The sequence below is a fragment of the Lissotriton vulgaris genome, chromosome 3_1 (assembly GCF_964263255.1).
Source record: "Lissotriton vulgaris chromosome 3_1, aLisVul1.2, whole genome shotgun sequence".
NCBI classification, from domain to species: domain Eukaryota; kingdom Metazoa; phylum Chordata; class Amphibia; order Caudata; family Salamandridae; genus Lissotriton; species Lissotriton vulgaris.
Genome location: NC_141689.1, coordinates 796,066,394 through 796,091,411, shown reverse-complemented (window position 1 = coordinate 796,091,411; position 25,018 = coordinate 796,066,394). Strand labels below are relative to the sequence as shown.

Sequence of the window (25,018 nt, the reverse complement as noted above, 5' to 3'; positions counted from 1 at the left end):
TCATAAAGTTACAAGCATGTACAAAATTACATTAGAAAAAAAAAAAAATACAATGTACAGTGCAAAAGGGCCTACCCGGGAAATGTTCTACCTTTTGAGCATAAACATTCCCACCAGGTAAAACAAACACTTTTCAGTGGAAACGCATCCCTTCTGTCCAGTCAAAATGCTGATTCTTTCCTCTGCAAAACTTCTTAAAACCGATATGCTCGTGATCACATAAGGTCTGTTATGGCTAGCCAGACTTAAAAAAAACAAAAAAAACACTCACCTTTCCCAACAGTTGTGCCTTCTCTGCTTCAGCGGTGTTCTGCCCAGAGATCACTCAGCTGTAATGTGTTGCTATAGATGTCTTCAATCATTCATAGATCCGTTTGTTCGTCCATTAAGTAATTCTCTTTCTGATGTAGAGGGTCAGAATGTTTCCCCACAGGAGAGCTCCACGGTTTATGTTCTATTCCTTGTTTTCATGCAAGCCTACATTGGTGTTGCAACAAACACATTTTCTGGTTAAAATTGTGTTTTTCTGCCATCTACTCTATGAGATTCTCCTCAACAAAAATGATACCCCGAGTCGGACCGCCTTTGCCAACGCCTGCTATCAGACTGAAGACATTTGCTTTCAATTGCTTTTCAAATACTGAAGAGCCAAAAATATCTTAAAAAATAAAAATAATGGCAGTGCCTTTAGTTTAGGTATATTAAATTACTTCTTACTGTCAAGCTAATGTAATAAGAATCGTGTCGGGAATACCTCTGCTCTCGGAAAATCCCTCACGCTCGCACAACATAAACTGGTGTGTTTGAATAAGAACACTGTCCAAAATTTTCTCTATTTCAGTGTTTCGTGTACGTCTTCCCCTCGGTATAGTACCCAAGACAGAACCCCGAAGCTTTCTGAAACAAACATATCAAGAGAACAAAAACCGAAGACAGACATGTTGGTACAACGCCACCTTAGAGAGCGCAGATCCGCCCGAAAGAAAGGAGTTCGTTCCCCCTTGATAACGTTTCATCAGATATAAACACAAAATAAATTGCATTCTATTGGCTTCATTCATGCAAAAAGATTACCTTCCCGGCAGAGTAGCAATATTTGCGAATATGCGAGGGCGTTTGAGTGTAAAGGCGGAACACATATCACATTCGGATAACAGGGCCGGCTCTAGGCTCATGGTGGCCCTGTGCAGGGAGCGTAGGTGGAGGCCCCGGAAGAGGGGGTCCGGCCGGGGCGGAGCTCAGGAAGGTGTTTTAATAATACGTCCAGAAAAGTCATTAAATGACCAGTACCTGCGGCTGCTCCTACCCTTCCGAATTCGTCTCAGAACCGGGTCACTCAGTGATACAGAATACAATCCCCTGCTACATACAGCGCTTAGAACAGGCGGAAATGTAAACCTTAGAGGGGGGAGGGGCAAGAGCGGGAGGGCATCAGAAGGGGCTCAAAATGTGCTTTTGTCATGGCCCCTATCTGAGCAAAAACCCGCCGTGGCTGCAGTTATAACAATTTAAACAAGCATTTGCAATGCAATATTCTCGCCTTAGGGACCTTATATGTGATTTACCTATGTAGAACCGGGTGCTGAAATATCTACTGCTCTTTAACTCCATGGCTGCTAAGGCAATTCCCCTCCTGTGCTGGGAATTGCTATTTTTCATTGTTTTATGACGAGCTGGGCTCGTCATCAGTGTACGAGGAGGCTACACCATGACGAGCCCAGCTCGTCATGAGTGTGGAAGGGGTTAACATGGAGGGAAAGTAAGCACCAAACTACGTGAAAAACGCCTGGTATGGTATTACATGGAGAGAAATATTGCCTTTCAGTTGGAAATGGTATAGTCCCAATCTCTGTTTTTAATATAAAATCCGGGTCTTCTGTGGTCATATCACTGTACAAGATTTGAAAAAAATATTATTGTATATGGGTGCTCGTGGAATACAATTTCTACGGCCTGGAATCTAGAGAATGCTAAAGTGCACAGAACACTGCAGGGAAAAGGGCAGGCCTCAGAGGTGAGAGGAAAACTAATTATGCTTAAGGCTTTCTACAAGGCGGACAGAACCCCTACAAAATAACAGAGAGAGACGCCTCATCCAACTCTCAAAAAGTCGGAAAAAAATGTATTTTTACATTGGATTTTTTCCTTTATTTTGGATGTGTTCATATTTTCAATCTTACTTAGTTTTAACATAAAATGTTATCACGGTCATCAGGGTAACCCGGCTCCGCGGTAGCTACGCATGGTGGAGTCCTTGTGGTAATAGTGTTGGGGCAGCAGAAATAACCCCTGGCTGGACGGGTGATTGTGAACAGAGATTCTGAACCTGAAGGGTCTCTTGCAGCCCCCTATACTACCCTGCGTTACTGCACAAAAGGATAGTAAAGGCAAGGCATTAACCTGCTTCAACAAACGCCATTAACTGACGCAGCAGTCAGTCAGAGTCAGTAGTCAGTGACACTGCTGCAGAATCAGAATCGACTACATTCAGATCTGCCTCCCACGCGCCAGGTGCGTTATACTATTACTTCACTTAGTTTACCTTATTCTGAGCTCAGCTATAGGACCGCCACCAGTGGCACCACCACACCAGAGAAATGGCTGCACTGCAGAGACTAGAGAGAGAGACTCACATACGCCAAGGCACCACAACGCACGGGAAGCACTAGGTTAGGTTGAGTCTCAGGCTTTGGTTGGAAGTTAGTAAAAAGCCGGGGTCGGAGGCAGGGGCGTAGCTAGAGCTTGTGGCGCCCGGGGCTATCCCTCAGATTGCCGCCCCTTGGGGGTAGGGGGAGGTGCTGGGGAAAAAGGACGGTGAGCACACTGGATACCACGCCCTCCTAGCTGTCCTGCCTGCAGATACCTAGGACTCAACAAGCAATGGGGAACAAAGATTGGCCTGCCTTGTGAATTATGGGTACTCCTATTCTCATCACATGCAAGTGAAAGGCCCTTTTTAGTATTTCGGGCTATTTGGTCACATACCCCACAAGCATCAACCTATTTAGGAAGTGCAAACGGCGCGAATCGGTAAATTAGTCCGTTTGCACTTCCTAAATACGTTTTTGGGATGCATCATGCATTTTTGTGAAATTCGCTATTTTTAGCGATTTCCAAAAATGCGATTGCTTTTAAGGAATCGCAAATTTGAGATTCCTTAAAAGCAATGCATGATTGTTTTTCTAATTGTGAATTAGCAATTAGGAGGTGCAAATTACCACGAGGTTGAACCTCGTGGTAATTTGCGAAAAGTTTTGAAAATGCTCAAAAATGCATTTTTTAAACTTTCATGTTTCAGACACACATGTCCTTAGGACATGTGTGTGTGAAACATGCACTTCAAATTACATTTCTGGGGTGCAGGGGGGGTTCCTTTGGACCCCCCTCTGCACCCTTGGTATGCATTAACAAATTGCGATTTTCAAAAAGAAAATCGCAATTTGTTAAAGCCTTACCATTGATCCCTATGGGCCTTTTGGCCCATAGGAATCAATGGGAATTGCGACTTCGCACTTTAGAATTTGCATAATATTTGCGATTCGGTAAAAATTGCGATTTTTACCGAATCGCAAATATTTTGCGAAAATATACATGCATCCCATTTTGCGAATTCCAAATTGCGATTCCCTATTTTTCGCAATTTGGAATTCGCAAAAGGCCGGGATGATGCATGTGGCCGATTGTGTTAAATGTTCCTGTAGTACTTAAGCAGCAACTTTTTACTGTAACTTATACCCTGACTTAAAGAAACCTTATAAGTTTAAAGTAAACATATCTAAAATGTCAGTAATAGTGTTTTAAACTTCATTCACACAACCCACTCTCCTGCAGTACGTCGTCTATCCTCTTTCCTTTACATGTTTTGCAGGCTATATAATCGATAACAGCCATCCGGGCACCGCCACATTCATCCCACCTAAAGGCCCAAGTTAAACTGTAAGGTGCGCCATAATATGCATGCAGTGTTTTTTTATTTATTTATTTATGCGTTTTTATATAGTGCGAACTTTACCCGAAGGCGTCAGAGTGCTTCACAATAGGAACAGAAAATTACAAGTGAACAAATTACAAAAGCAGAATTACAAAAGCAGACGATAAGTTACATGAGGTAAAAGTGACAATTGTGAGCAAAAAAACTATATGAGGTAGCAAACAGTGCATTACAGGAGGAAAGAGTGACAAGTGTGCAGGTTACAAGAGAAAACAAAGTACATTTAGAGGTAATATACTGCAATATAGGGTAGACACAGAGGCACAAGAACAAACGTTATCGAGGCAATGGTGGCACTAGTGCAAGTATTAAAAGCAAACAAAATGCGAGAGGTAGCAAACAGTGTGTTACAATAGAAATATACATTTGCGGTTTCCATAGAAAGGATAACTTTCTAAAATGTATTTCCATCCTCATATAAATACACATGTTAGCTGCCTTACATAAAAATAGGAAACTTAATTTGATCATTGGTGGCATGATTAGGATTTAGATATTTCAGTGAATTACGTTTTAACAGTGCCGTGGGAAAAAACAGAAGCGCCTGGTGAAAGAGCCGAATGAAATGACGAGGAGAGCCTGGCAATCCGGTGCATTATATCTGGTGAAGAGAGCCTCTGAAGTTTAATTAAATAAAACAGATGCACGCACTTACCCGCCCGACATTGCAGCTGATTGCTGTGTTTTTCCTACCTTCATCTGGTCATCAGGCCCCACTTCACAGATTGGCCTCAAGCTGAAGACTTCCTTGCCTCTGGCACGGGCTGCCTGGGCCCCTTGTTGCAGTGCGCCCGGATCCCCTAGACTCCGTGCCCAGAAGTTTAGCACAGCATTAGACAATGGCGAGTGGGGACCTGGGTGCTCCGTCAGGTCAGGACTGCGCTGTACGGTGAGAGGAGGCTGCTGCAGCTGGTGCAGTGCTGGTAGCCGGTGGCTCCTGACTCCTGTGCCCTTGGAGGCTGGCTCTGGGAACAGGGGCCCCTCTGAAGACATTTGCCGCCGCCGGGGGCTAAGCTGCGTGGGCAGATCCAGAGCCTCGCAGCCCTGTGGAGGAAACTCTCCCTGGATTGAGCGAGCGCTCCAGCCTTCGCTCGCATGATTGGTGCTTAAACCCCACACCCCCGTAGGGCTGTGTACGGGTAAGACTTCCGGGGTCTTCCGCGCCTAGCATATAATATACCTGCCAATTGGTCCGATGCCCCGTTTCAAGTGTAGGCCTCAGTTTTTGCCAGTAACCAATTGGAATGAAATGGTGCTATGCGGGTGGTCGGTCTCGGAGGCCGCCAGTGCCATGAATATTGTATGATTGGTATCCGGTCGTCGTGGCGGCCCCTGGGGTTTGGCGGCCCTGTGCAGGTGCACAGTTTGCACATGCCTAGGGCCGGCCCTGCGGATAACGAAGAACATGTATAACAAGCATTTGCAATGCAATAGGACTCGCATTCGCGAGGCATTGTAAATTGCAATGCCTTTTCATTATGTGTTGGAAAACCTATAAGCGATGCGCGAACTCGCACTTTCTACTACTTATTAGGAGAAGCAAAGCTGGCAATAAATGCACCTCTTTTATTGCTACGACTAGAAGTACAAACTGCGTGTTTACCCACTGCTTGCAAGTTTTCAAAACATATAAATAAAAGGCATTGTTATTTACAATGCCAATAGCTGAAACTCTAGCAAATGCGAGACCTATTGCATTGCAAATGCTTGATTTTGAATCTGCTACATATGAAAACCTCATCTTAACGCCTATAAGAGCACTGAGCAGTCTTTTTGTTAACTAGTACACTAGCTGTACTCGTCGCGAGGTAACTATGGAAAGGGGCGACCACTCGGTCCCCCCGCACGTATGGCGGAGTGCCTCGATCCCCCCGGGAAGCCATTTTTGGGCGGGAGGCGCGTCTCGGCTGGTATGCCCGAAGCGGCGTAGCCGGGGCGCGCTTTTTCCCGCCCTAGAGTGGGCTGGCCTAGACACCGACGTAGCCAGCCCCGCCCCCGGGACGGGCAGGGGCGGGTTTACGCCCGCCCTGAAGACGGATAAAAAGAGACGCAAGACCAGAAGACGTCCTCTTGTTCTTGTGCTCCGAAGCTGCACCTCCTCGCTACATGTGAGCTCGGGACAGAACGAAGAGCCGATTTTGAGCGTTTTAATCTTTCTCTTTGTCTTCTAGATACTTCGTCAGAGAGATGCCCAAGAAAGGCGCAAAGAGATTGACGACTGAGCAGATGGTTCGGGCCCTTTGTAAGGATATGTCCGACATAAAGAGGCGGCTGGCGGAGCGAGACGGGGAGGAGGGATCGGGCCAACCACCGGCTGGCGGGAAACCTAAGAGGCCGAGAAGGGTCCCAGCCGGGGGCGATGTCCCGGCTCCCTCTGCCCCGCTCGAGGTGCCGACCCCGCTACCGATGGAGGGGAATCCAATCCCCGTTGTCATCACCCCGACAACCAACGAGGATATGCCCCCCGAGCTGGCAGCACAGCTAGCAGCATGGTTGGGCGATAGTACTGGGGGCGCCACGGCTGCCGAGGCACAGGCGCTGATAAGCAAGCTGCGTAAGGAGAAAGAAGCAGCCAAGGTGACCGCACCGGTAGAAAAGCCACAAGTGGCAGAAACAGCATCCGGTTCAGGTAAGCGGCCATTGCCGATCGCAAGGGACGAGTCAGCACCCTCTCGTAGAGAAAGATTGGGGCAGCATGTTCCTTTAGCAATAAAAGAAAAGATTTGGGCGGGGGAATACGTGAATATATTCTCCCTGCTTGTCGATCATTATGAGGTAGAGCATGTTAAGAGTCAGAAGGACTTAATGCATCCAAGTGTTTGGCGCGCAAAAATGGCCGCCTTTAAGGTAAATGAGAATATTGGCAACTGGGGCAATGCATGGGGTATTTTTACATCGATTTTGGGGGAACGTAGGCCCGAGTTGCTTCCCGAATTTCCCATTTATCAATCACGAATTATGGGTTACTCGACAGCGTATCAAGGTAACCATTGGTTCTGTTATGACAATCTGTTCAGGAAAGAAAAGGAGCATAACAAGAGTTTGACTTGGGATTGTTACGATTCTGTGACATGGGATAAAATGAAGGAATCAGGAATGTTAAAAATGCCATTGGTTGGGAGCAATGTTGTTGATTACTCCCGCCAAAATGTGGGGACGCCCTTTCGACCAAGTACGAGCACCGACGATTATTCGAGACCCGCAGGCAGTACAGGGAAAAAGGGTTTCTGTTTTAATTTCAACAAAGGGAAATGTACCAGGCCTCCGGGAACTTGTAAATTCAAACACGAATGTAGTACTTGTGGGTTGTCCCATCCTGAGTCATCGTGCAGAGCCAGAACGAGTGAGAATGGGGGAAAGGGTGGCACCAAACAGGTCTAAGATAGTCCGAGGGGCGCCTCTACCAACCCCGATTGATACCTTGGCAATGATTCCCTGGCTCAGCGAATACCCGGATCGTACTTCTGCCGGGGTGCTGCGGAACGGTTTTACACATGGTTTCCGCATCCCGGTGGGGGACTTTCAGGGTGTAGGGACATGCAAAAATCAACTGTCCGTGTTACAACATACATCTGTAGCGCAAGAGAAAATTCAGAAAGAGGTTAACAGGGGACGGGTCGCCGGCCCGTTTAGTGTACCCCCGGTACCGGATTTTGTCTGTTCTCCGTTAGGGGTAGTCCCCAAGAAGGACCCAGGTGAGTTTCGTTTGATCCATAATTTGTCTGCTCCGCATGGTCTTTCGGTGAACGATGCAATTGATCCAGAAGTTTGTTCGGTGCGATACGCATCGTTTGATGAGGCAGTAGCCATCTTGAATCGCCTGGGGCCCGGGACGTTGATGGCGAAATCAGATATCGAGTCAGCGTTCCGGTTGCTCCCGGTACACCCAGACGACCAGCGTCTTCTGGGATTCGGGTTTCAGGGGTCATTTTACATGGATAGGTGTATGCCAATGGGATGCTCTATATCATGTGCTTATTTTGAAAAATTCAGTACTTTCCTGCAATGGGTGTTCACTAAGAAAACGGGTCTCCAAAATGTAATGCACTACCTTGACGACTTTCTGTTCCTTGGTCCCGCCGGAAATTCAGAATGTGCCCAGGCCTTAGCTGAATTCTGTGTGTTGATGGGTCATTTTGGCGTGCCATTGGCACCGGGTAAAACTATGGGTCCCACGACTTGCCTCGAGTTTTTGGGGATCGAGTTGGACTCAGGGGAGGGGTGTTTCCGTTTACCAGCTATCAAAGTGTTGAAATTCAGGACAGCCCTCCAAGTATGTTTAAACGCATCTAAGGTTACACTGCATCAGTTGCAACAATTGGTTGGAAAGTTGAACTTTGCCTTGAGGGTGATTCCAATGGCCCGCCCCTTTTCCCGCTCAATTGCCCAAGCGATGGTTGGCCTGAAGGAGGGTCATCATCGTACGAGGTTATCGGCCGAGGTCCGCCAGGACATGCGAATTTGGTTGGCATTTTTGGCGGACTTCAATGGTCGAGTCGTCTGGAACAAGCCAGCCGTGTCCTCCGAAGAGCTTGGGTTATGGACAGATTCAGCAGGAAGCATAGGCTTTGGCGCCATCTTCGGCGCAAAATGGTCTGCACAAAGGTGGCCCCCGTGGTGGCACGAGAAGGGGCTGACGAGTAATATTGCTTTCCTTGAACTATTTCCCATTCTGGTGGCCCTGAGAACATGGCCTGAAGGGTTCAGAGATCATTCTGTCGTGTTCTGGTCCGACAATATGACCGTTGTAGAATGCATCAATAGTCAGGCAGCCCGTTGTAAATTGATTTTGAGGCTGCTCAAAGAAATTGTCTTGCTGTGTATGCAACTGAACGTGGTTTTCAGAGCAAAACATGTCCCGGGGGTGATGAATCAGGCTGCTGATGCACTGTCTCGTTTTCACATGCAGGCTTTCTCGGGTTTCCTTCCTTCAGCGGACCCAGAGCCGGCACCCTTCCCCGAAGCTCTCTGGTCTCTCGGTGCCCCGAACTTCGTCACCTCGTGGGAGAGAGTCTAGCACCCAGGACAAGGAAGGCATATGAAGGGGCGTTTCAGGCCTATTTGGCCTTTTTGGGGGCTGAGAGAGGGGGACTTTGGGGTCATGAAGAGTGGGTAGTACATTTTTTGATGTCCTTACGTAGGGCTGGGAAATCGGTGGCTACGGCCCAAAGGCATCGTGCCGCCATTTCCTTTGTTGCCAGGGCCCATGGGATCCAGGACCCGACAGCGTCTTTTTCAGTACAAAGGGCGCTGCGTGGGTGGCAACGCTTAGAGGGTCGCAGGGTAGACGTAAGACGACCGATAGGTCTGGATAGGTTGTCCCAGTTACTGGCCACACTCCCTACCACATGCTCGTCTCCTTTCGAGACCTGTTTGTTCCGGACTGCATTTACGCTGGCATTTCACGGGGCTATGAGAATAAGTGAGCTGGTTGCAAGGAACAAACAGGACGTGGCGGGGGGCTTGTGCAGGGAACATGTTCAGATCAGGGGCGATGCGATGATTGTCTCCTTTCTCAGGTCCAAGACCGATCAAGATGGGAGGGGGGACTGCACGATCATTCGCAGGACCCCCGGGTCCTCCATGTGTCCGGTACAGTGTTTAGAAGATTACCTAGCACGGAGGGCGGCATCATGGGGGGGGACATTGTTGAGGCATGCAGACGCCACCCCACTGACGAGATTTCAGTTTCAGCGGGTGCTTGCAATGGCCATTGCCGCAGCGGGCTTGGACCCGGGCGAATTTGGGACCCATTCCTTTCGAATAGGGGCTGCCACTGAAGCTACAGCCAGGGGTCTTAATGTAGAACAAGTGAAACGAGTGGGGCGTTGGTCCTCCAATTGTTATAAGAGGTACGTGCGATTGCACATGTTGTGAAGCTGTAATCATGTACTCACGCTTCTTGTCTTTTGTTTGTTTTCAGTTGCGCAAGCCTACGTGGCAGGGCGGACTGTGCAGTCGACCCAACACCAGGCCAGCGGTCGCACATCACCGGCTGTGAGAAAGGAGGTGTGGGTCGTGGGCCACTCATACGTGAGACGGGCCGCAGACGTATTCAAAGCAGGTGACATGATTCACATACCTGGGGAATACGGGTACAGAGTGTCCTTCTACGGAAGAGGCGGTCTCTGTATTGACCAGTTTCAAGCATTCTTTGAGGGTTTGTTAGGGCGGATAAGGTCACCGCCGGCCTTAGTCATAGTGCATTTGGGGGGCAATGATTTGGTCACCACCGGTAGACGACTTCTCCTGGAGGCTATGCTTTCCACGGTAAGTTGGTTAGCGAGGAGAGTTCCGGGGTGCATAATTGCGTGGTCTCATATGATCCCACGAAAAGTGTGGCGGGGGGCTATCTCGATCCCTGCTTTGAATCATTCTGTTAGGAAGCTGAATAACAAAGTGAGTAGGTTGTTCCGTTCCAAGACATTGCATTCGATCTCGCATAGTTGTATTAATGATGACAGTATGTATTTGGGGGATGGTGTGCATTTGTCGAGGGTGGGGAATGAGTTACTCATAGGAGACTTCTTAGCTTGGTTAAAATCCGTAAAGCATGACCTTTAGGTAGGAGTTTTGTGGGGGGTCCGGATAGCCGGTCAACTATCCGGACCTGTGGCGGTAAGGTCATGATCGGTGAGCACTAATTGGTAGATCCCTATGAGTGGGCGTCACCCAACACGGATGGGAGCGCTCGGGAGAGGTGGCCATTGGCCCCTCAATGGGGAGGCGGTCCCGTCTAAGGGCGGGTCGCCGGAAGTAAAGGAAAGGCGGTCAAGGCCCCTTCCTTTGTAGGAGGGGTTACAGCCCCCTCCTGGGGAATTTCCCGGGGCCAGTGTCATCTGCGACGGCAGATGCGGTAAGTTGTGTGGGGTGGGGGGAGGTCCACGATACCTTCTAGATACCACACACAAGTATTCGAACGACCTTTAAATGGCGTCGAGTCTTAAGTGCCCCCGTCAAGTCAAGGGAAATTGTTAGTAGTTGCACTTGAGGTAAGCCTCTGTGCTGTCGCCCCTCCCAAGTGGGAGGGGTAAGTCTGGTTAGGGATCTTGACACCGGTTATGACCTTGCCGTTGGCCCTTAAACGTTAGGATGTACAATTTCAGTGTTTATAGAGAATGTTTTTGTAGGATGCTAGTTCGGCTAGGAGAACCTCTGTATTAGAGAATATGTTAAGGTTAGCCAAACATCGCAATGTGATAATGAAATTGTACATAACATGAAACGTTTAATGTTTAATTTTTTGTTTTAATAAATACGGCCGCGGGAGGGTCACTCCCTCCCACATCCAAAAACTTTAAGAACTGTTTCCGGTTTCCCTCCTTGTGGGATCGTGTTGAGAGGGGGTGGCGGGTATCTCAGCCATATGACCTTCCAGGTCATTGTGAACACTATTTTTACTCCTTGGCAAATTTATTCTGGGTGTTGTACTTTTGCTGTGCTTCCATGGCACTAGTTAGACCAACACAGCGGAAATCGATAATTTGTTGGTGAAAAGTTCAGGTCTGGTGACATTGTCGCATTGACATGGAGTGAGGTAGGCAACTCAATTTCTCCTGTCCTGGCAGGATGCCTTCAAATTCATGGGGAAAAAATGATATTTAAGTAATGCGACACCTCCCCCATCATGGCAACGGATTATCGCTTGATAATCAGCCTTCCCTCCAGCATTACTAATTATCATCTAGGCAGCATTTATTACTGAGCCGGCCACAATGGAGTGCTGGCAGATGTGATTCTCTCCATCGAAGTATTCAAGTTACTGTACATGTTCACTCTCTTCCTTCCACAAATGCAGGCTGACAGCACGAAGTAACTGTTACTGCTCAGAGATGTCTGTGGGAGAGTGGAGGGCACGCTTACAGTGGGGTAAGAGCAGGGCCCCAGCATTTCATTCCTCAGCAGTGCGAGAGGCGTCGAGGGCAGGTATGACAAACTGATCCAAGGTTGGGGGGTGGCGTGAGGACTTATGCATGCATACAGCATTGTGCACAGGTACACTGTGCACACTGATGCAAGCCTAAAGAAACAATTGAAGGCCGGAATGCTGATACAAGCCTCCTGCATGCACACAACATTATACAGTGCTACACCGTTCACACGGATGCAAGCCTTCTGCACGCAAACGGCATCACACGGATGCAGACTCTGTGGTGCCCACTGCTACACACAGAACAAACCTGCACTGCACAGACAGTAAGGCCTGCTGCCAAAAGGCAGCACAATAACTCCCGGACAGTTTAAGGCCTTCTGCACACGGGGCGGAAATCTGATGCCTGCAATGCTCAGAGTCAGGCAGAGATCGAGGGCACAGCAAACTCAGCAGTCACTAGTCTGTCTGCAAAGTTGTCACTCATTTAATTAACTTTTAGAGGAGCGCATGGGTGTAATTTCTGATATTTATATGTTTCCCTTGCGTTCATTGCTTGATTTTGTCACGAGAAAGTATCACTCAGTCTTTGAATGTCACTTATAATTACACTAAAATTATGAAAATGTCACACAAAGCAATCTGAAACCTTGGCAGCTTTGAAATATGTCTTTTTCCTCTTACCGACCCCTGCCCTCACCACATCTTCAACAAGGCCGACGCTGTCATCGCACCCCACCTGCGGGACATCATCAACACCTCCTTCGACACCGCTACCTTCCAGGAGAGCTGGAAGCACGCCGAACTCAGCGCTCTTCTAAAGAAGCCATCAGCCGACCCCACCGACCTCAAGAACTACCACCCCATCTCGCTGCTCCCGTTCCCTGCAAAAGTCATCGAGAAGACAGTCAACAAGCAGCTGGCCACCTTCCTCGAGACGAACGGATCCCTCGGCCTCTCGCAGTCTGGCTTCCGGGCCAACCACAGCACCGAGACCGCCCTGATCGCAGCCACCGATGACATCCGAGCCCTGCTTGACAACGGAGAAACAGCAGCCCTCATCCTCCTAGACCTCTCCGCGGCCTTCAACACTGTCTGCCACCGCACCCTAGTGCAGCGACTCAGCAACGTCGGAATCCAGGAGAAGGCACTGGAGTGGATCATCTCCTTCCTCGCCGGAAGGACACAGAGAGTCCGCCTTCCCCCGTTCAGATCTGAAGCCACCGAAGTAATCTGCGGCGTTCCTCAAGGCTCCTCGCTCAGTCCAACCCTCTTCAACGTCTACATGAGCCCCCTCGCACACATCGCACGCCAGCACAACCTCAACATCATCTCCTACGCCGACGACACCCAGCTGATCCTCTCCCTCACCAACGACCCCGCCACCGCCAGAGCCAACCTTCACGAAGGGATGAAAGAGGTAACCGAATGGATGAAGAACAGCCGCCTGAAACTTAACTCGGACAAGACGGAAGTCCTCATCCTGGGATCATCACCCTCCGCCTGGGACGACTCCTGGTGGCCCCCCGCCCTAGGCAGCGCACCCAAACCAACAGACCACGCATGCAACCTGGGCTTCATCCTGGACTCCTCCCTCTCCATGACCAGACAAGTCAATGCCGTCTCCTCGTCGTGCTTCAACATCCTGCGCATGCTACGCAAGATCTTCCGGTGGATCCCCACCGAGACCAGGAAGTCGGTCACCCAGGCCCTCGTCACCAGCCGTCCGGACTACGGCAACTCCCTCTACGCCGGAACCACCGCCAAACTCCAGAAGAGACTCCAGCGGATCCAGAATGCCTCAGCACGACTCATCCTGGACACCCCCCGTCGCAGCCACATCTCCGGACACCTGAGAGACCTGCACTGGCTCCCGGTCAACAAGAGAATCACCTTCCGTCTCCTCACCCACGCACACAAAGCCCTACACAGCCAAGGCCCAGGATACCTCAACAGCCGCCTCAACTTCTACGCCCCCAAACGCCAGCTTTGATCGACCGGACACGCCCTCGCCGCCGTCCCCCGCATCCGAAGAGCCACCACAGGGTGACGGTCCTTCTCCTACCTCGCCGCCAAGACATGGAACTCCCTCCCGACCCACCTCCGCCTGACCCAGGACCACCTCGCCTTCAGGAAGCAACTCAAGACCTGCCTGTTCGAGCAGTAGCGGACCCCCCCTCCCCTAGCGCCTTGAGACCCTCTGGGTGAGTAGTGCGCTATATAAATGCTTTGATTGATTGAAAGTCAAGACATCGTGGTTTAAACAACAGCTAATAGTGGGTTCTGTAAGGAACGCTCCTAGATTTAGAATGGGCTTATTTATGTATTTAAAGGAAGGATGTTGAATACAGTTTCTCCTTTTTAATCTGCAGAGTTTGTAGTAGGGAGGTCCTCCCTGGACTGGAAACAAGCACCTAGGACCGGTTTCGGGTAATATCGGTAGTACTATGCATTGCGTTCATATAACTCGACACCTTTTCCATTAAACTCAATTTAACACCGAGGCAGCTTGCTAAAAAATTGTCTGAATACCCTAATTCGAAAAATAATTTACGGTCAACGATCAAACTATCACCCCACACAAAAAAGTTTTGTTTGCGCTCGAAGTTTAGTAACATTTTCAGGATATCACTCAAATGACAAGGCCTTCAAGTAGGCAAAAAGAGACTCTACTTCGAGTGTTCGCAGCTTATAAATATGAAAGTCTGAGCAGATAAACCTGTACTTTCCCCCCCCTCTTTACGTTGGATGTAGTAACAGGTCAAGAAGGCAAAGACAGCAAAGGTACGGCTACACTGACACCACGCTCGCTTTGATGGCTGCTCTGACTTCTTCCATGCATGATACATACAAACGTGCAAAAGCGCGCATATACTGAGGGAGGGGTGGGTGGCACGGTCTGTCATCACCAGATTTGTGTGCCCAAACCAACCTAGTTTTGACAGCAGCAAGGTGTAAGCTCCAGTGTGAACTTCCCAAGCACTACTCTTCAGCCTGATCGTCACAATCTATGCTCCAGCCTCAATGCTGTGCAATGTTGCACCCCCTCATAATGTTGAATGACCTCTTTCCTTACCTGAGAGCAGCCGCTCTAGTTCCTCGGAGCCTGGGGTTCGATAAGTGTGCGAATATAGCGGCAAAGGGTTTGGCTGCTAGGGGCTCGGTCTGGTACATCTCCCAGATTAGGCAGAGTGTGATAAGGCGCTGCGCTAGGCTGGGCAGCAGATCTGGCTGTTGTAGCAGCATCATTAGGACAGACTCAGAAGTGCTCGGACTTCAGAAACGCATGTTGAAAAGCGGCAGACAATGCCTCGAATGGCAGGCGCGTGCGCATCGTATACGGTCAGTCTCCAGCAGCGCATTTAAGCTGAAGCTATTTCTGTTAGAAGGACTACCGAAAAGAAACCTAAGCGGCACGATTTAGACGCGAGCTGTGCGCCTAAATTCTGTGATGTATTTGTTTTTTGTTTTAAACAAATTTCACAATTGTACAAATTGATGGTTTCTTTAAACAAGGAGGAGTGGTGAGGGCGGCAACACAAAGCCATGCAAGCAGCATGCGCGTCCCTGCTCGTCCCAGAGGCAATACTCCATGGGAGTTAACTTCCATGGAAAGGTGGGGCATAAAACACTAATCAGCCAGTAACACTCACATTTTTGAATGACAGAGAAACAAGCCAATCGTAAGCAAAGGAGAAGTCAGTCTTCACAAACTATATACAACAGATAGCCTACAGCGCAATCGTTGTTTAGGCTCGACCTAAAAAGCAGTGGTGAAACGCAAAATATTGCATCCGGCACCCTCAAAATGTGATGTAGGACACCGACTCTCCCATCCCTTTTAGATATTCGTTGAACTTGGCCTGAATGGGAACACCCTCCCTCCCCCCTCCCCTCCTCCTCCCCCGCCCACAAAGGACTGGGCCCTCGTGAAGGGGAGGGCTTCGCCACAAGGGCTGCCGGTGACCTGCATTACGTCCCTGGCTGCCGCTTGATAGACTCAGTGCTGAGCACCAATCAAAACATGAAGTACACCTGACAGACTAAATTGAGTGGGAAGCCTTAGAACTGATACAGACTATGACAGAGCTCCAGATACAACCATATAAAGGAGGAATCAAGGCCTCTCAAGGGTATGCCATGGTTCAACCTTTTCCCTGGGTATAAATATTCTAGGCCCTGCCAGCCCTTCCCATGATAACAAGCATCAGACTTCACTTTGAACTCTATGCTGCGATCTGAAGCCTTCAGCTCTGTGGAAGTACACCCATATGCCTTCAGATTTTCCTGGGCCACCCTGGACTTCAATGGTGGATGTTCACAGCACAACTGGTTATATTCAGGAAGTTACTGTATCTATGGATTGTCCCAGTCAAATCACATAGCTCAGCCGCATCAGTAATTTACTAACTTTAGGTTGAGTAGTCTGAGCACCCGAAGAACTGTTAGAAATGGGGGTCTCTAGTAGGCAATGGCAGGCCATTGTCCAAGTAGGGCCCCTTCTTCCTAAGTCAGAGTAAGGGGGCTACCCTCCGGGTAGGTCGCTTCTCCACCGCTGCAGCGCCTCCTCAGCCTGCCACCGACCTCTGCCTGCCTGCAACCTCGACCCTCCTGCCTGCCGCCTGCTGCTGCCTCATCCACCCGCCTTGCCAGTGTGCTTGTGCCTGCTCCCTGCCTTTTCTTTCTGTACCCCAGTGTGCCTGTAGCCCCTGTAATCCCTCACCCCGCTCCGCTGCTCCCCCGTTTTTCCCGCCGCTGACCCCCCCCTGCGGCCCGCCCCCCCTGTGCCAGCTGGCTCGCCTGCCCTCCCGCCTCCCAGCTGACCCCTCCTTCTTATGGAGAACCCGCAGCGACCGTGCAGCAGACGCGCCCAACGGGCGCGCCGCTGGCACGCCAAAAGCAAGCCCGTTTGCGCCTGTCCTAGACGATGCCAGCCCACCCGACGGACCTACGCCGCCGCCACCATCCACGCACTCAACGCCGGAACCCCGCCTGCTACTGAGCTATGCCGAAACGCACCCAAGGACCCTTTATCTGCCAAACCTGCAAATTCACCTGCCTCCGAGCCTGCACCGCACCCGCCAAGCCAGACACCAGCAACAATCATCTCAAGTGCATCCTGCTCAACACCAGCTCCGTCCACAGACACACAGTAGAACTCTGGAACCTACTCGACACAACCTCACCAGACGTCGCCTTCCTCACAGAAACATGGATGAACGCCTCCTCAGCCCCCGACATCGCCTTAGCCATCCCGGATGGCTACAAGATCACTCGAGGGACCGCATCAACCAAACCGGAGGAGGCATCGCCATCGTCCACAGAAACACCATCCGCATCACGACCAACTCAGACGACACCCTCACCGCCGCCAAGCACCTTCACTTCCAGATACACACCGACCCAAAGACCACCCTCAGGGGTACTCTCATCTACAGACTCCCGGGATCACACACGCAATTCAGCGAAGCCATCACAGACTTCATCAGCCACCACGCCCTAACCTCCTCAGACTACATCCTCCTAGGGGACCTCAACTTCCACCTGGAGAACAACAATTACAACCTGGACAACCTCGCCAACCTCCGACTCAAGCAACTGGTGAACACCCCCACCCACTACGCCGGCCACACGCTAGACCCCATCTTCTCCTCCAGAAAGCACATCTCCTTCAGCAACGCCACCGGACTACACTGGACAGACCACAGCTGCGTCTACTTCAACTTCGAGAGAACCACGACCCACCACCTCCCGCAACAGGTTTCCCACAGAAGCTGGAGCACGATCACCACCGACCAGCTCACCAACTCCCTCAGCCAGAACCCTCCCACCAACACGAAGGACCCAAACGTAGCAGCCCGCAACCTCACTCAGGGGCTCACCAACTGCGCCGATGACCTCGCACCGCTGAAGAACCCTCCCAGCAGACCCGGCAGCAAAAGGGCCTCGTGGTTCACCAACGACCTCATAAACTCCAAGAAAACCTGCCGCACCCTCGAGGAAAGCATGGCGCCACGACAAGGCACCAGAAAACATGTCAGCCCTCAAGGACGCCACCCGCAAACACCACCAGCTGAGCCGCACCACCAAGAGGACAACATTCAAAGAACGATTGGACAACAACACCCACAACAGCAAGGAACTCTTCAGCATCGTTAAAGAGCTCTCCAACCCCAGCGCCGGAAACAACGACATCACACCCTCGCAAGACCTCTGCGACTCACTCGCCTTGTTCTTTCACCGCAAGATCGCCGACATACACAACAGCTTCGGCGCACAGTCCACGCACCCAACCACCGAACCAGTGCCCCCACCACCACCCTTTGCACCTGGACCCCGGTCAGCACTGAAGACACCACCCACATGATGAACACCACCCACTCTGGCTCCCCAACCGACCCCTGTCCACACCACATCTTCAACAAAGCAGACACCATCATCGCACCCCATCTCCGGGACATCATTAACTGCTCCTTCTCATCCACCACCTTCCCTGAGAGCTGGAAACACACCGAGCTCAGCGCCCTCCTGAAGAAACCCACCGCGGACCCCAAGAACATCCACCTCCTCTCGCTCCTGCCTTTTCCTGCCAAAGTCATCGAGAAGACCGTCAAACAAACAACTCTCCGCCTTCCTCAAGACAAACGGATCCCTCGACCCCTCGCAGTCTGGCTTCCGAGCAAACCACAGCACCGAGACCGCCCTCATCGCAGCTACAGACAACATCAGGTCCCTGCTCGACAAAGGGGAAACAGCCGCCCTCATCCTCCTAGACCTCTCTGCAGCCTTCGACACCGTATGCTCGCACCCTAGTACAGCGCCTCAGCAACACCGGAATCCAAGGAACGGCCGAGTGGATCATCTCGTTCCTTGCTGGAAGAACCCAGAGAGTCTGCCTCCCCCCATTCCACGGCCACCAAAGTCATCTGCGGTGTTCCGCAAGGATCCTCACTCAGCCCCACCCTCTTCAACGTCTACATGAGCCCCCTTGCAGCCATCGCACGCCAATACAACCTCAACATCATCTCCTACGCTGACGACACCCAGTTGATACTCTCTCACAAACTACCCCACCACCGCCAGAACCAGCCTCCAGGAAGGAATGAAAGACGTCGCGGAATGGATGAAGCTCAGCCGTCTGAAACTGAACTCAGACAAGACGGAAGTCCTCATTCTGGGACCTTCCCCCGCTGCCTGGGATGACTCCTGGTGGCCCCCGGCCCTGGACTCCGCCCCCAAGCCAACAGACCATGCACGCAACCTGGGCTTCATCCTGGACTCCTCGCTCACAATGACCAAGCAAGTCAACTCCTTCTCGTCATCCTGTTTCAACACCCTGCGCATGCTCCGTAAGATCTTCTGGTGGATCCCCACCGAAACCAGGAAGACTGTCACCCAGGCCCTCATCACCAGCCGACTGGACTACGGGAACACCCTCTATGCGGGAACCACAACCAAACTCAAGAAAAGACTCCAGCGCATACAGAACGCTTCTGCACGACTCATCCTGGACATCCCCCGCCACGACCACATCTCGGCCCATCTGAGAAACCTGCACTGGCTCCCCGTCAGCAAGAGCATCACGTTCAGGCTCCTCACCCACGCACACAAGGCTCTCCACGACATGGGCCCCAAATACCTCAACTGCCGCCTCACATTCTACACACCCACCCGCCAGCTTCGATCCGCCAGCCTCGCCCTCGCCTCCATCCCACGAATCCGCAGAACCACCGCCAAAAGATCCTTTTCCTACCTGGCGGCCAAGACATGGAACTCCCTCCCCATCCACCTTCGGCTGACCCAGGACCATCTCTCCTTCAGGAAGCAACTCAAGACCTGGCTGTTCGAGCAGTAGCGTCTCCCCCGCCTCCCAACGCCTTGAGACCCTAGCTGGCGAGTAGCGCGCTTTACAAATTCTGATGATTTGATTTGATTTGATACGATACACCCTTTGATAACCCCTGCTCAACCCTGTGGTAACGTTGCACGAGCAGCTAGGCTGATCTCAGAGGCAGTGTGTAAAGTATTTATGATTATACACAGTAACACTGTGAGGAACACTACAAAGGGGCACCACACAAGTAGGTATAAAAAATAAGTATCTTTATATATAGACTTACCACAAGACCAATAACAGTAATAAGCCACAATACTGTAAAATAGGATTTTTTTAAATGCTGTAAAAAGAGTTCAAAGTGGGTAAATATAAGTTCAGTTCAAGGCAGTGATCTCTGCGACCCTTTTACTTACAATTGTGTAGCAAAACTAACAAAATGTTGCAAACTAGCTGTAGCTAGGACTTTCCTCACGTGAGGCTGGCGATGCGTTGAATCCTTGCCGCAAGGGAGGATGATGCGCCAACTGCGAGTGCATGCGGGACACGGCACCCGCACTGCAATGTCGTGATGCGATGATCTCGATGCGAGGATACGGGGTCAGCGAGCACTCGAAAAGCCCGCAAACGTGCGATGCAATGATCTTTGGGTGTTAGCAAGCACTTTGTGGCCCGCAAGCGTGCGATGATCTTTGGTTTGCCAGCGCTCGGCGGCAGCAGCGCAGTGATTTTTCTTACGCTCTTCGGCTGCGGCGGCTCGCAAATGGGCGTTAGCAACTATTTCAGCCACTCTTCTCTGTAGTAGAACTAGAGGCCCTGGAACTCAAAGGGGCCTCACCTGCAGATAGAAATCCTCACTGGGAGGAATCAGGAGTCTGGTGGGGGGAGTCAGATGTTCCTGTGACTCCAGCAGGAGGCTAGCTCTGTTCTAGCTCTTGGGTGATTGTTTTAGCAAAAATAAAAGTTCTTGCAAAGTCCTTTTCCCTCTTTCTCCAAGTCCAGGGGGAACTACTGCAGGCCAATCCAAGAAATAGCACACCCGCATAAGGACAGTCCTCTGCTGCAGATTACTTCAGTGAAACGGACAGAGGTTCTTCTTGACATCCATGAGCAATACAAAAGTCAGGGGTTTGGGCACAGATATTTATACCCCAAAAGTCTTTGTTTTCAAAGGTCTCTAGTCACTGAACCCAGCCAGAACCAGTTCTGCTCAGGCACGGAGCACTTTGTTTACCAGGCTGCATCCTTCCTTTCAGAAAGAGGGGGTCTGCCATCAGACGCACAGTAGGAGCTGGAGCCAGCATTCACCTTGCCAGGCACAGCCCTATTCAAGTCAAGGAGCTACCCCTCCCCAGTGCTCAATGCAGATCTGTCTATTCAACCCAGGTCTGACTCAGCCTGCCTTGCCCATCTAAACCCAGACAGTCAATACACATAACAGCAGAGCATACTGGAAGGCTTAGGCAAGAAAATATCTACTTTCTAAAAGTGGTATTTTCAAACACAGAATATTAAAACCAACTTTGCTAAAATATGTCTTTTATTATTCTGAACTCAGGCATACTAAACTCGAATTTCTACCATGTTCCCTGAGTCAGCTAGGACTATAAGATGTAATAGTCAGACTGCTGATTCTAGCCTATGGAGAACAGGTAGCCTTGCAGCAGTGAAAAACTAAATGGAGTGTAGTTCACTACCAGGACATGCTACACCTATCAAGCCATGTCCTACCTTACACACACAATGCACCTACCATAGGGGTGACTGACATGATGCCAAGGGAAGGTTCAGGGGCTGGGAAGTGTGGGCACTTCACAGCCAATATGGCAGTTCTGGACTGCACATAGACACTGCAGTGGCAGGCCTGAGGTACCATTTACAAGCTGCTTCCATGGGTGGCGCAAACCAGGCCTGCAGGCCCACCAGCAGCATTTGGGTTACCAGCCCTGGGCACACACAGGACATACTACTAGGGACTAACAGGTAACTCAAATAAGCAAATCAGGGATATACCAATTCACAGTTACATTTACACAGGGAGCATTCATGCTGTGCCACTGAATGGCAGTGGCACAGCGCCCAGAGCATCTAATACCAGCAAAAACAGAGGAGACAACAGCGAAACCGGGAAGAGAGACCCACGCCAATGGTGCCAGGTCGAACACCAAGTTTTCCTGAATGGTGGCACCGAAGACAGTCCTATCATTGGACCTCAGGGGTAGAATAAATTAATTGATAGCATTATGTTTTTAATATACATGCATACCTTTTGACAAAAACACAAATTGTCAAATGCATTAACACCATGAGGGGAATAAATAAAGTGCACAATTGAAGTGGTAGATACTTACACATAGCATGTGGTCAGCTTAAAGTGAGTGGATCTCACATGTACGATTTGGTTATACACAACTAGAACTCAGGGAGAAATGGTTGATAGATTAAGAGAACCTAGCCTTCATTTTGGACAAGGCAAGTAGACTTCCCTTTAGGATCAGAGGAAGAAAGAATACTTCACTTAAAGGGGCTATCCGATTGACAATATCACAATGGGTCTCAAAACCCCAGGTGACATCAAACAACCATTCTCGAATGCCTCTTGTTAACAAGTGCAAGAGAGACAGGATTGGAGAAAGGCAAACATTTATTTCTCTGCACTAGACGCCCTCTTTATTACATGTTCACCTTTTTAGTCAATGGATATTCTTGGGGATGAATGGTTGTTTGGTCGGTTGAGGATCAGTAGTGCTGGACTTTTTTTTTATAGTGGGGGTACTGCAATCAATGTTGCATCACGGAAGACCTTGGGACTATGAAAATTCCAAGTTTCAAAAACAAGTGTAGCAAATGAGATGGTATGTTGTTGAGGTTATTTTGGAGCTCACTGTTGCAAATATACTAATAAAGCATGGTGTGGTGCACCTGCAGCCTGTTCGTGTCACATGACTAGGTGCAGTTGGCCTTTAAGTAGTCCTAAAAAGCCACACAATAGAGAGCCTGGGTGCTAGCAGGATGGACTAACCCTTCATAAGATAAAGAAAATGCTATGTTTTATTATATAAACGTTTAATAAAAAAGCATTGCATTTTCTTGATCTTGTGGCAGTTTGGACCTTATAAAGAAGATGAGCTCTTTCTGGTTTTGATACATATCAGTAGGAGGACGTGCCCCTCTGATTCTACTCCCTCTTTTTCCCCCATTGTAAGAAATGGGGGTCTCTAGTTCACAGGTTGTTACCCTGTCCAAGTAGGGATCCTTCTCCCTAGTCAGGGTAAAGGGGATACACTTCTAAAATAACCCCTGTTCACCCCCTTGGTAGCCTGTCACGAGCAGTCTGGCTTATTTCAGATGCAGTGTTTAAAGCATTTGTACATGACCAACAAACAGTGAAAACACCACAAAAGGACATCACACCAGTTTTAGAAAAATATGCAATATTTTATCTGTGCAAAAAAGACCAAAAATGATAAAAATCCACTATACAGTTCTTAGAAATATCAATATTCAAAAATAGTCTTAAAATACAGTTCCTTGAAGTCAACAGCTTTGTCCGTAGCTTTCACAGCGTTGTGAACAACAAATCCTAACAGTTCTGGCTGACTGCGGCGTTGGGGGCCAGCTACGGTGTTGGAAAGACCAGCAAAACAGTATCTTTAGAAATGCAGGGCATCGGTGACCTCGCGAGGGGCCTCGAAGAGCGACGGCAGTTCCGGAGGTCAGTGCAGGAGTCTTTGGGCCCTTGAAGTCACACGTGTTACAGATTGAACTCCGTGCAGTTGAAGTGAAAAGTGATGGCATCGGCGGGCATCGGGGCAGCAGTACGAAGTGCAGCCGTGCAAAGTAGAGCTGTACAGCGAGCTGTGCCCTCAGCTCGTGATGCAGACCGCGGCTCAGCGATGGTGTTCAGCAGCATCGTGGAGACAAGGGCTTTGGTGCAAATTTAGGTGATGCTCATTGCGGTGCTAGCAGGTCACAGTACCAGCAGCCTAGTCTATGTCATTCCTGAAACGCTGTAGTCGGCTGACTAACCAGAGTCGATGGCGCCGAAAGGCCAAGGCTGCTGTGTGGAAGGGGTGGTGCGTTGTCTAACGTACGAGCGGTGCCCTCGAACTATGGTGCAAGCAGCAGCATCAATGTCAGCATATAGGGGCGTCGTTAGGTATACAAGGGCAGCAATGTGAAGCCGTGCAGAGTATGGTGCCCACAGGTTACGGTGCAAGCAGCTGCTCAGTCTCTGCATCGGTGAGACCAGGTTTGCAGTGCAAAGTGTGGCGGTGCCCGCGGCGGTGCCCTCTGCGGTGCCTTCAGGGCATGGAGCCGGTAGCAGCATCATTGATGGCATTGGGTTGCTTTTTCTTCTGTTGCAGTTCCAGTTCTGGTAGCATATGAACTTGAAGTCTTTGCTGTTACTGAGACTTCTTGAACCGGGGATAATTCTACCTCAAGCCCCTGGAGAAACTCAAAACAAAGAAGTTGCAGACAATTCAGTCCAATCCTTTCTCTGCCCAAAAAAGAAGCAACCACTGCAGGCCAACACAGCAAAGCACCAGTGGCAGCTGGTGACATTTCAAAGTGGTAGGGCGTAAAAGTTGGAGAGGAGTGTTATATCGTGAAGCAAGCAAGCAAGCCTGAGCCATATAGATTGAGTTCTCTCCACCCTCAGAGAAAATAGCATGTGGCAAATGGTCTTATTACAGCTTCATTCTATAGCTTACACCGGACAAAAGCTGAATGAATTAGTCAAGGCTGGAGAATGGGGAGGAGTAGTTCATTGCACATCAAAAAGTGTTTTTTCATTCCACAGTGACTCTTTTTACAAGGTATGTGGTAATTTTGTACGTGTAATGCCAACGGTAAGCATAGCTGAGAAACCATTGCGTTGTGCAAAGAGATTCATCAGAAAGTAGCGGTCTGAAGGTAGCTTAAAAACATATTGGCCTTTTTTTAGGAGCAGGTGAGACCCGCCTTCTGCTTAGAAGAATAACGCTCCCTGAAGCACCCCACTTTGCAGTTCCCTTTCGTTGTTTATTGACAGGAAGGGCTTTTTTTGCATGCCTGAAGTGAGCTATCTGGCTTTGGAAACTTGCTTGCTAGATTGTGACTAGAGGGAGAGATAAGAGAAAAGGGTGCACAACAGAGATAGAGTGGACAAGAAAGAGAAGTGAAAGAGTTTGCCTGAAGGTGAGAGAATGAGGACAAGGTATAAAAAGGGCAAATGTTCTGTCCCTAATAGTATTCGGAGCTTCTACCTTTTCTCTGCTGCAGATGTCACCAAGATTGCATGAGATGTCCCTGAAATAGAAAACAGAAAACTAAAAAAAAA

At 49.8% G+C, this 25,018-nt stretch overlaps 1 protein-coding gene across 5 annotated transcripts in view; it reads right to left on the bottom strand.

The window, feature by feature from the left end:
* Positions 1-25,018, bottom strand: part of CTXN3 (cortexin 3) — a 98,314-nt gene that overhangs the window by 47,061 nt on the left and 26,235 nt on the right. For 2 of the 5 annotated variants that reach the window (XR_015309453.1, XR_015309452.1), the window contains exon 2: positions 272-477. The exons of 2 other annotated variants lie outside the window; for them this stretch is intronic. The gene's annotated coding sequence lies outside the window, so the exon portion shown is untranslated. Of the gene's footprint in view, positions 1-271; positions 478-25,018 lie in introns of those variants that run through there. One more of the 5 variants, XM_086963039.1, reaches the window with a different exon arrangement.